Source organism: Lotus japonicus, chromosome 5, assembly GCF_012489685.1.
Source record: "Lotus japonicus ecotype B-129 chromosome 5, LjGifu_v1.2".
NCBI classification, from domain to species: Eukaryota; Viridiplantae; Streptophyta; class Magnoliopsida; order Fabales; family Fabaceae; genus Lotus; species Lotus japonicus.
In genome coordinates this window covers 50,632,703-50,646,836 of record NC_080045.1, presented here as the reverse complement: position 1 = coordinate 50,646,836, position 14,134 = coordinate 50,632,703, and the positions used below count along the sequence as shown (strand labels likewise).

Here is a 14,134-nt window from a genome sequence, read left to right as displayed (position 1 = left end):
GCATATTCATCTCAAGCACAACGTACCCTTGTTATTGTTATGCTTCAATGGGAAATTAATATACTCCAAATGTTGGAGTTTATGAGGTAAAATCGTTGATTACTAACATGATTATTGCTCATTTCATCGTCACCGTGATGGAGCTGCGTTGAGAAATCATTACAACTACGTGCACAAAATATTACATCTCTCTCTCCTCATCATAATGCTAAGCGTACCTCCCAGGGTACTTCCATATTTGGCTTTCCTGGGTTTGCGAGTGTGCACACAAATTGTCCTTCTTATGGAGTTTGTGGCAATTACTCGGGGTTTGACGTTGTGTTGGGAGCATCGATATAGGAGGGTGGACCTATTAACGGATTGTATGCTTGCGTTGGGGATGTTGGCTTCTAATCATCCCCCGATTCATCAGTATGCGTTCATAATAAATAGAATCAAGGGTTTTCTTCATCAGAGTTGGGTTGTCAACCACAGCATTGGAAGAAAACCCGTTGATGATTGTTTGACTACTCTTGGACCGGCTTATATGGCGGCTTATAACTTTTTGGGATTTTGGGATTCTCCTTTAGCGGGGGGTCAAGACAGCTTTGCATGCTGATGCCCCTTTAGCGGGGGGGGGGTCTCCTTTATGACATAAGTGAATATTTATAAGCTATTTTAAAAATTACTTTTCAAATATCGCCACTGCGGCGATATACCCGTTTTTTTATTTTTTTCTTTTACTCATGTATATTGTCATTACCACAGGATATATGCTTAATTTTTTTTTATTTTTCTATACAGCCACTATCAGTGGATATATGTTATTTTTTTAATAGGAATATAGGATGCTGCCAACCATGTTGGCGATACATCTTTCTTTTATTTTTTAATTTTTTTTTTCAAATTTTGCCAACCATGTTGGCGACACAAACCCTTTTTTCCTTTTTTTTTTTTACATCGCCACCCTTAATGGCTATAATGAATATCTCACTATATATACATACCCGAGGTTGTGTAACTAATATTGATTTCACATTCACCGGTAGTGGCATTATAGGGAAAAAAATAAAAAATAAGCATCTGTCCAGTGGCAGTGGCGATATATATGAGTAAAAGAAAAAAAAAACGAGTATATCGCCATTTGCAATGGCGACATTTAAAAAGTAATTTGGACACTCCCACTGGGATTGGCGATATACACCAAACGTGTAAATAAAAAAAAAGTTGTAATAAATTGGTAATTATAGGTAGAAATTGCACTAGTGGGATAAAAAAGCCAGCTTTTGGCGAAGAAGGGGCAATTTTTTGGTATTGTCTCAAATGAGACAGTTTCAAAACAGTCCCAAATCAACAAATAAAGGCATGACACGTGTTATTTATATTTTTTACTTTTTATTTTTAATAGTCACAAGATATTCAATCTTTGAACCCCAACATTTTAATAAACTAAATTTTAATCCCAAATAATTTTCATTATTATAATTTTTTTCTCAAGATGTAATAAATTATAATTTCGACCGTGAAAAGAGGATTTGTAGGCGAAAGGCTAGCGTCACTGGTGACGGTCTGCGGCGAGCGCCGATGGCGAGAGGAAGCGGAAAACTGACAGAGATGATGTTAAGGATGAAGTTTTTTTTTAACGTGGTTGAATTGTTTTTTACGGTTGGTAAGTTTTTTTTTTTAACTAACAGTTACAAAGTCAAGATTTGTGATAGTTTTTGAAATACCACATAAAATATTGTTTACTGAAGATTTAAAATATAATTTGATCAATGTTGTGGGTTAAATCATAATTTATGATATCTTGAGAAAAAAGTATAATAATGTAGATTAATTGGGACCAAAATTTAGTTTAGTAAAATGTTGGTGTTAAAAGATTGAATATCTAGTTAGTATTAAAAATAAAAAATAAAAAAATAGAATAAACACGTGTCATGCCTCAATTGGTTGTATTTGAGACTGTTTTGAAACTGTCTCAAATGAGACAATAGCCAAGAGGTCACCCCTCAAAATTGGGTTATGTGGGATATTAATGAGTGGTTGGGACGTTATGTCATGAAGTTTAAATGTTTTTTCCACCATTTAATTGATTACTGGAAGACTGAAGACTGAAGACCGTGGTCAGTTTCAAAAGCCACAACCAAAACACCTCACCACATTCATGGCCATGCAATAAAGATTACTAGGACCAGTATTTTTATAACATATTTTGTGCGGACAAAACGATGCTCTCCTCCCTTACCATTCACCCCGCTATATAACAGGCCAAACATCGGGGCTAAAGCTACTGTGTTTCCAACGTCCCTTTCACGACTCAAGCCATAGTAAACTACTGCTGAAGCTTCAAACAGGTTTGCCCATCACCCTGAAATAACCTATTGCACCACAGAATCTGTAATTGATTTAACTTAATTCATGGTTTCTAACATCTAATCTTTCGATGGTGTCATCTAGGATGGCCATGGAGGGAGGGGAAAACCTCCTTATTGAAATCTCGAGTGACTCATCTGATGATGAAGATGCAATCTTCATTGACTGGGAAGTCACCCTTACTAGGCATAAGGCATCCGGGTCGCAATGTTTGGTACTTACAACTCACTAAGTCCTTTTTAATTTATGCTTCCCATTATAGTATAAGGTTAAATACTTCATCCTCCTCCACTGATATGCATGCAGGGAATTCCAGCACGGGTGGTGAGGGCCTGTCTTATGCACAAACCACTGACTTTAGAAATTGAGATAGATTGTGATTACCAACGTTTGGAAGACTGGGAATTGAAATGGACTCATGACATGCCAACACAATGCATGTTTGGCCATGGATGGTACGAGTTTGCAAAGGAGAAGAATCTCCGTGAGGGAGATATTGTCAGCTTTCTGAAACATCCAAACATGCTCTGTTTTCTTCTGCTCATTACCAGGGTAGAGGAACAATGAATGTAGCCTGTATTTGCCAATATCCATCCATGCATGTGTCATTTAAGCTGGTCGTCTAATTCCTCCTTTTTTCCATGTGTTTTATTTGTGCAACCACGTTAGATCATGGAGTGTTGTGTTTCATCACCTCGGAAATATATTATCCCTTGAAGTGTGACATAACGTGCAGACTTAACTATTTCGGTTCCAACTGGTTTTCAACCTTTTCTCTATTTTCTAGTTTAGTTAACGCAATATTAAAATATAATTTTAGGGTTTGGTGAATCATAAACCATTCAAATAATTCAAATGGACCCTATTGATAGAGACGAACAAAAGAAAATTGTATGTTTAGAAAACTTGAAATATTTGCTGAAACTAAATTAATTGGCCTGTTCATTAGTTTGACACTTGGAGACCTGATGCGCTTATGAGTAAGCATGAATTTTTGTTTTTACGTAACGTGTATAGTATGTGCTAACTAATAGAACTAAATTATTTTCCATACATATCACAATTAATAAAGAGTTTTTTGGAATACACAATCAAAATGGAACTAATGGACCTGTTCGCGACATTCAAAGAGGCGATAGATCGGGGAGACACTAACGCAGCAACTATTGGATCAAGAATTGTGCTGCCCTCATCATTTACAGGTGGCATGCGTTACATGTTCAACAATTGTCAAGATGCGATGGCAATTTGCAAAGCATTTGGATACCCAGATCTGTTCATTACTATGACATGCAACCCTAAATGGCCTGAAATTGAGCGTCAAATTGCGAAGCATGGGTTATCTACGTACGAGAGACCAGACATTGCATGTCGAGTGTTTCGTGCCAAACTTGACCAACTAATGGCTGACTTTAGGAAGGGCGAATTTTTTGGTAAAACTATGGCAGGTACACCCCTCTTTTGTTAGTTATTAAATTAAATTATTAAATTTAATATTGGGTCTAATATACATTTGCACCGCAATACGTGTATCACTAATAATGTTTTCTATTCAAATGCAGCGACCTACACTATTGAGTTTCAAAAGAGGGGTTTGCCGCATGCTCACATTCTACTATGGCTTCATCCCGCATGTATATTAAATTCTATTGTCATGATAGATTCAGTCATATGCGCGGAACTTCCAAATCCAGATATGTATCCCAATCTTTTAAATGTCGTGTCTAACTTTATGGTACATGGACCATGTGGATCAAGCAACAATCGATCACCATGTATGAAAAATGGCAAATGCTCGAAATTTTTCCCTAAGAAATTCACAATCTCAACATCATTTGATAGGGACGAATTTCCTATATATAGAAGAAGGAACACTGGAGTAACAACAACCAGAAGAGATATCCCGTTGGACAATGGCTTTGTTGTTCCGTACAATCCTAAATTGCTAATGAAATATCAAGCTCATATCAACATTGAATATTGTCCAAATGTTATCGGTGCTATCGTCATCACTGGGACACACATTGGAACAAAGGTTTTTATCCCGAGGATGAATTTAATTCCTACAGATCCAACCATGCCAATCAAGTTCATGCGAAGACAATTTCCTCTTTGTCTTTCCTCTGCTATGACTATAAATAAAAGCCAGGGTCAAAGTTTAACTCAAGTGGGTGTATATTTACCTAGGCCTGTGTTTTCACATGGGCAGTTGTATGTTGCTGTGTCCAGAGTTACTTCAAGAGGTGGATTGAAAATCCTCATATGCAATGAGGAGGATGAAAAACCAAATGTTACGAAGAATATCGTCTTTGCTGAAGTCTTTCAGAAGATAATAGTGTAATTTATCTATTTGGGTGTACGACTAATCATTAATTTATCACCTTTTAAGAATTCTCTATACATTATTTACATTTTTTTATTTTTATTTTTTTAATACGTTAATATAAATTATTAATTATTAATACTCAAAAGGTGAAGGATATCTCATTTGATTTTCGGACTAATGTACCATGCATAATACTTGATTATACTAAATTTACTCTACAATTAATCTTACTTTGTTCATATCTTTCACAAATCCTCTACCAAATATATAATAATTTGAAGGTATAAAATTGTCAATTTATTTATGAACTAATTCATGAAAATAATTTTTTAATGTTTGTTTCAATAGTTAGCAGAGATAGTAATTCCAAAGTTTTTTTTACGTAGGAAAAAATTACAAAGATATATTTAGTTTGTAGTTCTTATGTTCAATTTATATATTGAAATATAAATCCATGAGTAAATAAGTAAATAACATCATCGTGAGTTTCCAAAAAAAAAACATTATTGTGTATCTTTTATTATATACTATACTATTCAATTTTGAGGTAAATAAAAAATGAATAAATTTATATTGCTTCATTTGAACATGACTAAATAAAATCAAGGTAAATATAATTAGTATTCAACATTATGTTTTTTTTTCTGTCTATATCATTTAAATTAAATTAGAATAAATAAAGAGAAAAAACTATATTAAAACATATATTATATTTAATAAGTTGAAGAAAAAAAAATTGAAAAAAAAAACAAGATCTGGCACATGACATGAAACGATATCGTTTTGTGGGCAAAGGGCCTCTTTCTTATCTCGTGAGCATTGGAATGGGCATAAAATTAGGTTTACTACTTTACTCTCACTCTCAATTTTCCTTCGTCTTCTAAAGTTCTGAGTTCTATCCCTCTGTTGCATTCCGCAATCTTTACTGCCAGTGTCCAATCTCCGGCCAGTTGCAATTCCGTCGTAGCCTCCTTGCAAGGTAAGCCCTTTACTCTGCCAACCTCCTATTTTGATTTTCATTCTGGGTATGTATCAATTTGCATTTGGTTTCATGTTAGTTTGCTACTGTCAAGTGTGTGTTTGAAACTGTTGGCCATTGATAGTGATTATGTTTGCCATTGATAGTGGAGAACTTGGAATTGGGTTCGGATTAAGCTCAAAGGGTTTGGGAAATCAATATTTGAGCGGTCTACACAACCTTTAATTTGTATCCTGTCGGTGTAATTTATCAAGTTGTAGAGTTGCCTGAAGTCTGCGTGCTGGTGTTGTTTGTTTGGATAGTATCTTAGTGCTTTTGTTTATTTGGCAGGTCTTTGTTGGTTTAGTTGTTTTGGCTGTGGACCTTTAATGGGGTTATGGGCATTGTTTACTTTGCTGGTGTGGGAATGATTTTTTAGGTTTTTTTTGCGGCTTTAGTAATTGAAGTGTGTATGTATCCTCCTTCCACCATTTATTGATTATACCATATTCTGATTTGTATACATATAGATAATCCAGTCGAAATCTTAATGTTTTATCCAAATTATTTACTACTTATTACCTATTTTGCGTTCAATGAAGTTTCAGGTGCTACATCCGTTTTCGAAATAGAATATGGCACAAGTTAGATTATCAAGCCTTCCCAACGATGCAAATAACTTTATCATTATCCACCGCCCTGACCAGGTAAGCATTTAGCCCATCAAGTTTACGCCTTTTAGACTATCTTATAGATTTGCAATATCTATGAAATAAATATATGTTGTACAATTTATTTTTATTTGTTCCTGGGCATGATTATTGCAAACATCTTTGTAGGATTTTGCGATGCTTCCTAGGCGGTTTGTTAGGAATAACCCTATTATCATGCCATACCAGAATGCTCTCCTCACTGATCCGGCGAACAACACATTTTCTGTGAGTCTTAGAACAGTGAACGGAGACAAGGGAATAGAAAGTTTTCAAGAAATCTATCAAGCGCACCACATTAATGGAACTGTTAGGGTGCACTACACGTACATTAGAGGGAGCCAATTCTATATTCGGATATTTCATGATGAATACACTGAGGTAGCTTACATAGAGCAGGAGGATTCTGATGATGATTACATAGTCATAGAGCAGGAGGATTCTGATGATGAGGAGGAGCTTGCTTGGTTGAGTGATATCACTGAGCCAAGGTCATACGGAAGGCAATGTTTGGTATTACTCATCCCACTTTCATTTTCATGTTATCAAGTATAACCGTTCATAAGTGATTTTATTTTTTTCTACATTTTCCAGCATGTCCCTGCCAATGTCGCGATTAAGCTGATTCCACACAAGCCTCCATCACTGAACATCATATTACCATATGGCAATTTGGATGAATGGACCCTGAAATGGGCAGATGGTAGGCCCAATCAAGTTGACTTTGGTCATGGCTGGTATGAGTTTGGAAGGGAGGAACGCATTCGTGCTAGGGATCAACTGCGGTTCTACAAGACGCATCAACCAGACACCTACCGGCATGAAGTTCGACGCTAATAGATTATTAGATGATGAGTGTTATTTATGTTTGATTGTGATGTTTATTTCAGACGATGTTAATTGCTTAATGTTCGTTCTTCAATTTTATTTTTTGTGGTTCATTAAGCTTACACTCTGAATTATTTTGCGTAGACATTTTAGCCTTAGCATTTGTGTTGTGCTAGCCAAAACAATGTAGTAATAATATGCTTCCCTTAAAATAGATAGTTTCAATGAATTTTTCCAAACACTGTCTCCTTTTATTTTACATTCTTGACCCCCCCCCCAAGAGACTTAGTAAAATAAACTATATGTTGCTTGATTGTACCTTCACACATGACACAAACTTAGTTCTTCAGGTTCACTCTTAGAAAAATAAGCAGTGCTGTGCTTTTATCCTTGTATTTTTGTGCAATGACACACCAATTGCACTCACATGCCTAACCAATTAGTTTCCTCTTTTATTTACAACTGACAACAAGTAGTTTATTGTGCTTTTAATTTTGTTGTAGGTAACGCTAAGTAAAAAAATGGATTCTTTATTTTACGCACACATACGCACTCAATTGCTATATGGTTCGATTAGATATTAACCTAAAAAAATTGTGTATAAAGACCCCGTGCTATGCACGGGTCATTTATAATTAATGGGTGGATTTTGAATGTTTGCCATTGCAATCAATCTTATATTGCACACCATAAATATTTATCAATAACTTTGCCAAAGTAATGAAATTTCTGCTTCAAATAAAGCAAAATAAAGGAAGTACACTACAAGATTCAATATTATATGCAGAAAGTATGAAACATCCACTATATAGTTGCCTCAAATTACCTGATTTTCTTATTAAAAATTTCAACGATTCATTTATTCTTACCTAGTAAAACACATTACACTAGGATTTTACCCATGATGCATGTGGGGTACAATGTTTTATTGTCAAACATTATTACTTTGACAAAACACAAATTAGCAGTTTGTTCATCACAAACAAAAGAATGCACCAAAACCTCATTATCTCAGTTGTTATATTGCTTACAAAAGGTTCCACCTTCTATGAGAATTAGTTCTACCTTCATCTTTCCTACATACAACCTACATAAAGGCCAGCTGATGGCCACATATTGAAGGAATGATACGACTACACTTAAGGGAGACAACCTAATTGAATATAGATTTTTTTGCCATTTCCAAATTCAATCTGCATGTCAGTGGCGAATGATGAAAATTTTGAAAGTCATGGTTCCCGGAAGCTTGAAAAACTGCAACTGATCGGCTGTTCTGAATTTCTTGGCCCTACAAAATTGGTACCAACCAACGCCGATCATACACCGTAGATCATTGTGTTGGTCCCAAAAGAGTCCCCATTCCTGTTGAAATCCATTAGGTAGCTCCACACTTAGGGTAGGGGGGGCAGTGCTCAAGATACTCGGTTACAACCGCAATAGGTATGACCTATAGGAAGCCAGAACAAAAATTAAATGAACAATATCGTTTTTGCTTTCGTACAGACTTAATAATAATTAATAGATATTACCAAGGGTTGATAGGAACTGCACAGAGTAGAAGAAGAAAGATTTGCAGTACATAGCAATAATGCATTATCAGGAGGTTCTTCATTGAATTCTGGGTAGTCCACTTCCACATTATGATGATAAAAAACACGTATATCAAATCTTGTTCCACCAACGAAGCTGAAATGTATGAATGCATTGGCGACCAACTGATACATATCAGACATGTTTGCAAAGCCGCCTTTGACGCGTATTTCCCTTGGCTTAATCATCACACCAACATGGAAAATGTTTCCATTTGGGTCCGAAAGTGTTACCTTTTTAGCATCTAGGAAATGTGGGTGGGCGCTTACAAACCGGCGTGGAACAACAACGTAATCCTGCATAACAACAATCAGTTTAATCTGTATAAGAAAAGGCTACGAAACAATACTGCATAATGAATTACAGGACACAATACACAAACCTTGCCAAACCAAAGGGGAGTGAAGAATGAATGGTTATTCTGTAAATTAATCAGAGCAAGAGGTTCCATTCTTCAACTTCAGACTAGACAAATAAACTACCTGACACGATTTATGCAATTGTTTGGCTTCAAAGACAACTCTGTTGAGCTGTAATCATGAAGAGGCAAGTAAAATAGCCTACTGAAATCCAGCAAGTAAGTGAAAAAGTGGAATGAATTTCGTTTTACATGTCAAGCCACTTTAGAAAATGACAAAATTCTCATAAACTTCACAGCTTTAACAATCTCAAAGAGGTCACATTCCAAAAGTCTCTGCATTCTACATTGAAAACGTATGAAATATGAGAACTATGCGTGGCCTGTACCCTCAAATAGATGAATCAAAAACATTTTTAGTGCCTTCTAAATCAACAACAAGTAACAATATCAGGGTCCAATATCAGTGGCAAATATCAGAAACTAACAATATCTGCATAAATAAGCATTCATGGCAACAAACCATGACTTAATCAGCTCCTCCAATTTTGTTCACAGAGGGGTGTTGTCAGGAAACGACATTCACATACTGCTACACAATTTTTTTATTCACATATCAGATCATATTTATCACTCTCAAATTAAGCAAATAAATGTCTGCTTTCTCAGGATATCATCTAAGCCTATCATCTACTGCAATTAACATTCAACTCCATAGCATCAACCTTGTCATGTATATAAGATTGCTCATGCCTATTCACCCATCAATTGCCTCACAGTTAAAAGGCAAGGCTCCCAGTTACAACATTCCACAACAAGATATGTGTTTAATGTGTTAATGTGAACTCTCAATACAAAAGAACTGTCATGAAACATCTAAACATCTAAATGCCACGCATGAATACCACACAATTCAATTGCCAATTGAATGAAAAACCCACAACATAATTTCCCCAATAATTTCAGGCTATAATTTGAACAGATTCTAATAATAATTTGAGGCTATATTTTGAACCCATCTTGAACAGTACCTCCATCGAGAGTCCCTTCACATGAGTCAACAATGCGCATGCTCCTGGCTATGGTTCCGACTGAATGCCTCCATTTTCAGCAGGTTGGAATGAATTCGCGATGGTTGGAATTAAGCTCAGAGGTTGTCACAGAAGAACAACCCTTTTATCGAAGGAAAACCCGTTTAGGGTTCGCGACGTTTGCTAAAGGGAGCGCCGCGACCGAAGCCGAACGTTACCGCCGGTGAACTACGACCACTGACACTGATGACGAATTTCGGAGGAGATTACGGATTACAGAGGACCGTAATGGAACGATACCATGGAACGATCTGAAAGAATGGGAAAGGGAACGGAACCAGATCAAGCTTTTCACTTTCTTATGTCTTTGATTGCAAATAATTTTTTAGTTTCCAAAATCCTCCTATATCCATTAACAGGTAACGAAGGCCAACCATTGGATCATTTAAACCCCAATCCAACGCTCAGAATTCAACTGCACCACGGTGGGTCAGTTTGAAACTGACCCACGCTAGGTGAAACCGGTTGTGATGCATATGCTCTAATAGTATTGAAATAACAGAGGAAGAAAAACAAAGGAAGTTCCAACAGATTTATCCTCAACTCAGCTAATCAAAGACAAGGTTTAGAGACGAGGTTTAGAGCTGCAAAGCTGTTAAAACGGGAACAAAGAAAGATCTTTTACATAAGAAATAAATGGACCTAATTGAGAACTCATATACTCTCAATGGTCCTGTTATTTCTTCTATTAACGGGTGCTGAGAAGATCGTTTACAAAAGAAACAAATGGACACAATTGAGAACAAATATACTCTCTAAATTTCACATCAAGGAAGAGCACAAGGAAATGAATAGGCAAGTAAGGTTTTCTAACTTCAGTGAGTTTGGGCTAGACGTACCGTGATACCAGTAGTGCAGGGAATACATTCGTCCCTCAGAAACTTACATGTCTTCAGACCAGAAAATATCAAACAACTACAGATTCAAACAGGTGACCCTAATCTTGATTATCTGAGGAAATGAAACAATAAGTTTTTTCATAAAAAAAAGAAACTATCGACGACGGTTGGGTGAAAAATCGTAAGGTAAATTCCCATATTTCTCAAATTTTTTGTGGTGATTTGAAATTTACAATATAAATTATATTTAAAACCAATATTTAATTTTTAATATTTTAATAACATTTTTGCACAGGTTAAAGTTCTAATTCAATTGAAAGTTCATCCAATCAAGACTAATATCCAAAAATACATAATTATCTCAGGATATATAAACATTATCATGTTATAAGAATTACGATAGACAGTATAGCATGGCAAGAGAGCACATCACATGCACATGGTAGGTTCAAAACTTCAAGCTTCAAATCTGGAAGCATTATATGTCATCCAAAACACAAGACCCATGCATGCATAGTTTAGTGAAATAAATTTAGTTGCTTAATTGTCTTCCTTAGGCCTAACTTCTATTCCTTCAATAATGAGACTGGTATTAAAATAACTATTTATCTGCACAACACTCATCTCAACTTCTTCATCTTCAAGGCCTGAATTGGAGAACTCGCCCATCTCAATCTCCAACCACCCATCGGTTCTCACACTCGGACCTTGTAGTCTATTAATTAAGTCGTATGTTTCGCCTTCCAATGAGTCTGGATTCAAACATGCCACTTTGGTAATAATCTGATCACCTATGTTGCTGATTGTTAACACCACAGGAAAGTTTTGATCATTTGGGGCATTGATAATCTTGTATACAAGAAAAGCTCCATACTAAGTATTTGGGGACAGTAAAAATGTGTTCATCATCCCACGAATTTCAAGCAATGACAATTGCTGAAGCACAACAACTTCAGGAAACCTGTTCATAATTTTGCAAAGTTAAAAAGATAAGGATACATGAAAAAAAATGTCAAGAGCGATTCATTGCCTCACTAAAGGAGTATTTATACAGCAGCATAGTCTTGTAGATATACTAACTGTGATCTAGTTTAATGTTTACTAAAACTAGCTTAGTAAAAAAATAACTCCAATACTACTGTTTTAATAAGCACATTAGTTGTGATTAGATTCTATCCTATCAGATTATTGATGCATTGAAATTTAAACATTTGATAGCTGTGTAATTATATCAGAACCAGATCTTACAACATGGGGGAATAATGAAAGGAAGAAATCATTTCTCAACTTGAGACACCAACAAATCTAAATGAATGTGCGAATTTCAATGAAGCAGAAATTGCCACATGACAAATGAATTTCAGTGCGAAGCTGGATTGCACATACGCAAGTATGTGTGTAGATGTAATGAATTTTCTTTCGTAGCAGCAAAGAATGGGAGGATCCAATTAAATTTGTAGCCATTAAATAAGGAGTTGATCTAGTTTCTATTATTTCATAGGGTTCATTAAGGCCTCACATTAACAAGAGGTATTGTGCTAAATAAATTTTTATGAAGGGTCAGAACTAGCTTTTTGAGGTAGAGCAATTAGGAATAACCTGAATTCTAATTCTAAGGGTACAAAGGTGCAAAGTGACAATTGTAGCAACACCAATTATTACCCAACTTTATTATACTCCGAAGTTTTCAAGAGGGTATTGAATCAAAGAAAGAAATGACAAGCTAAACAAACAAAAGAAAACCCTAATGGTATAGTGTTCACTTTTCAAGAGGATGTTGAATCAACTAATTAACTCAATGCCCAGTTCAGTAAAATAAGTGGTAGCCATAACTAATAGTAGTAAAACAATTACAATGTACCCAAAATCTGACCTTGACTCTGGGAGCGTTGTCCAGCGCCAGTAATTCTCACCGTTATCCCAAGCAATGAATAGAGCTTTGGCACCAAGCATGAAATGCTTCTTTCCGCTCTTCCTGTCCAGTTGAAAGCTCTGCATGCATTTCAGAATGGCACTCAAATGTTAATTGATCATTTGATCAAAAATTCCTAATCAGAGAAATTAAACAATCAGATGAGATTGATGATGGAAGTGGTTACCTTTTTACCATCGTCGATGATGATAGGGTGATCAGAGAGAGCGAGGTAGAGGGATTTCTTTGATGAAGCGTTAGCCAGAGAAGGAGAGTACTGGGAAACGATGGAATTGAAATCGGAAGGGAGAAAACGATCCCACACAACGTCAGAATCGGCGGCGGAGCGGAAGATCTTAGAAACCACGGAGAGCCTGGCTGCATCCACTGGAGTGGTATGAGACAGTATGGTAGCAATGCATCCCTCTGATAAAAACTCCATTCGTTTTCTTCTCCACTCCACCCAGCCGATCGATTTTTGACTCTACACTCAAAGCTAGAACATAATTATGAATCTTAATATTATCTAAATATATGGGGTCAAATAGACTCACTTCCACAAGGTTTGATGAATGACATTTACTTCATTTTTAATTATCTAAAATCTTACTCTCCACTAGTATTGAACTCGCGCAATGCAAAACTGGTATTGAAGTCATGAAATTTTATTCCTTTTTCCAAAATTTTAGTTGAAATTTTACATTATAATAAATAAATAATTATTTTAATTATAATTACAATTACTCTGACTTAAATTTAGAGTACAAAAATGTGTAAAATAAGACTTGTTTTTAGTAATTAATTTATACTATAATGTTAATTTACATTACTATAATATAATAAAGTAATCAATTAATATTTGATAATAGTAGAGAAATCATTTTTTCAAAATTTTAAGATGATATACATTAACAATGGAATGAAAATCCGAAGGGAGAAAATGATCCCAAACAACGTCGAAATCGGCGGCGGAGAGGAAGATCTTAGAAACGAGGGACAACCTGGCAGTATCCACCGGAGTGGTACGAGACAATACATCCTTCTGGCAGCAACTTCATTGTTTAATTGTGTAAAACTAAATAACCATATTATGTATATATAGGAGTCATTAATATATATATATATATATATATTAATAAAATTCATTTTAGATAATATTAATTAAAATTA

At 35.5% G+C, this 14,134-nt stretch overlaps 1 long non-coding RNA gene and 1 pseudogene across 1 annotated transcript; one reads left to right on the top strand and one right to left on the bottom strand.

Moving 5' to 3' along the window:
- Positions 1-1,989: 1,989 nt before the first annotated feature.
- On the top strand, positions 1,990-3,101 carry LOC130720518 (uncharacterized). The gene is made up of 3 exons (XR_009013145.1): positions 1,990-2,333; positions 2,437-2,566; positions 2,659-3,101. It is a non-coding gene; the product is annotated as an uncharacterized LOC130720518 (long non-coding RNA).
- Positions 3,102-11,592: 8,491 nt separating this feature from the next.
- On the bottom strand, positions 11,593-13,406 carry LOC130720923 (putative F-box protein PP2-B2; annotated as a pseudogene).
- Between the last annotated feature and the right edge of the window lie 728 nt (positions 13,407-14,134).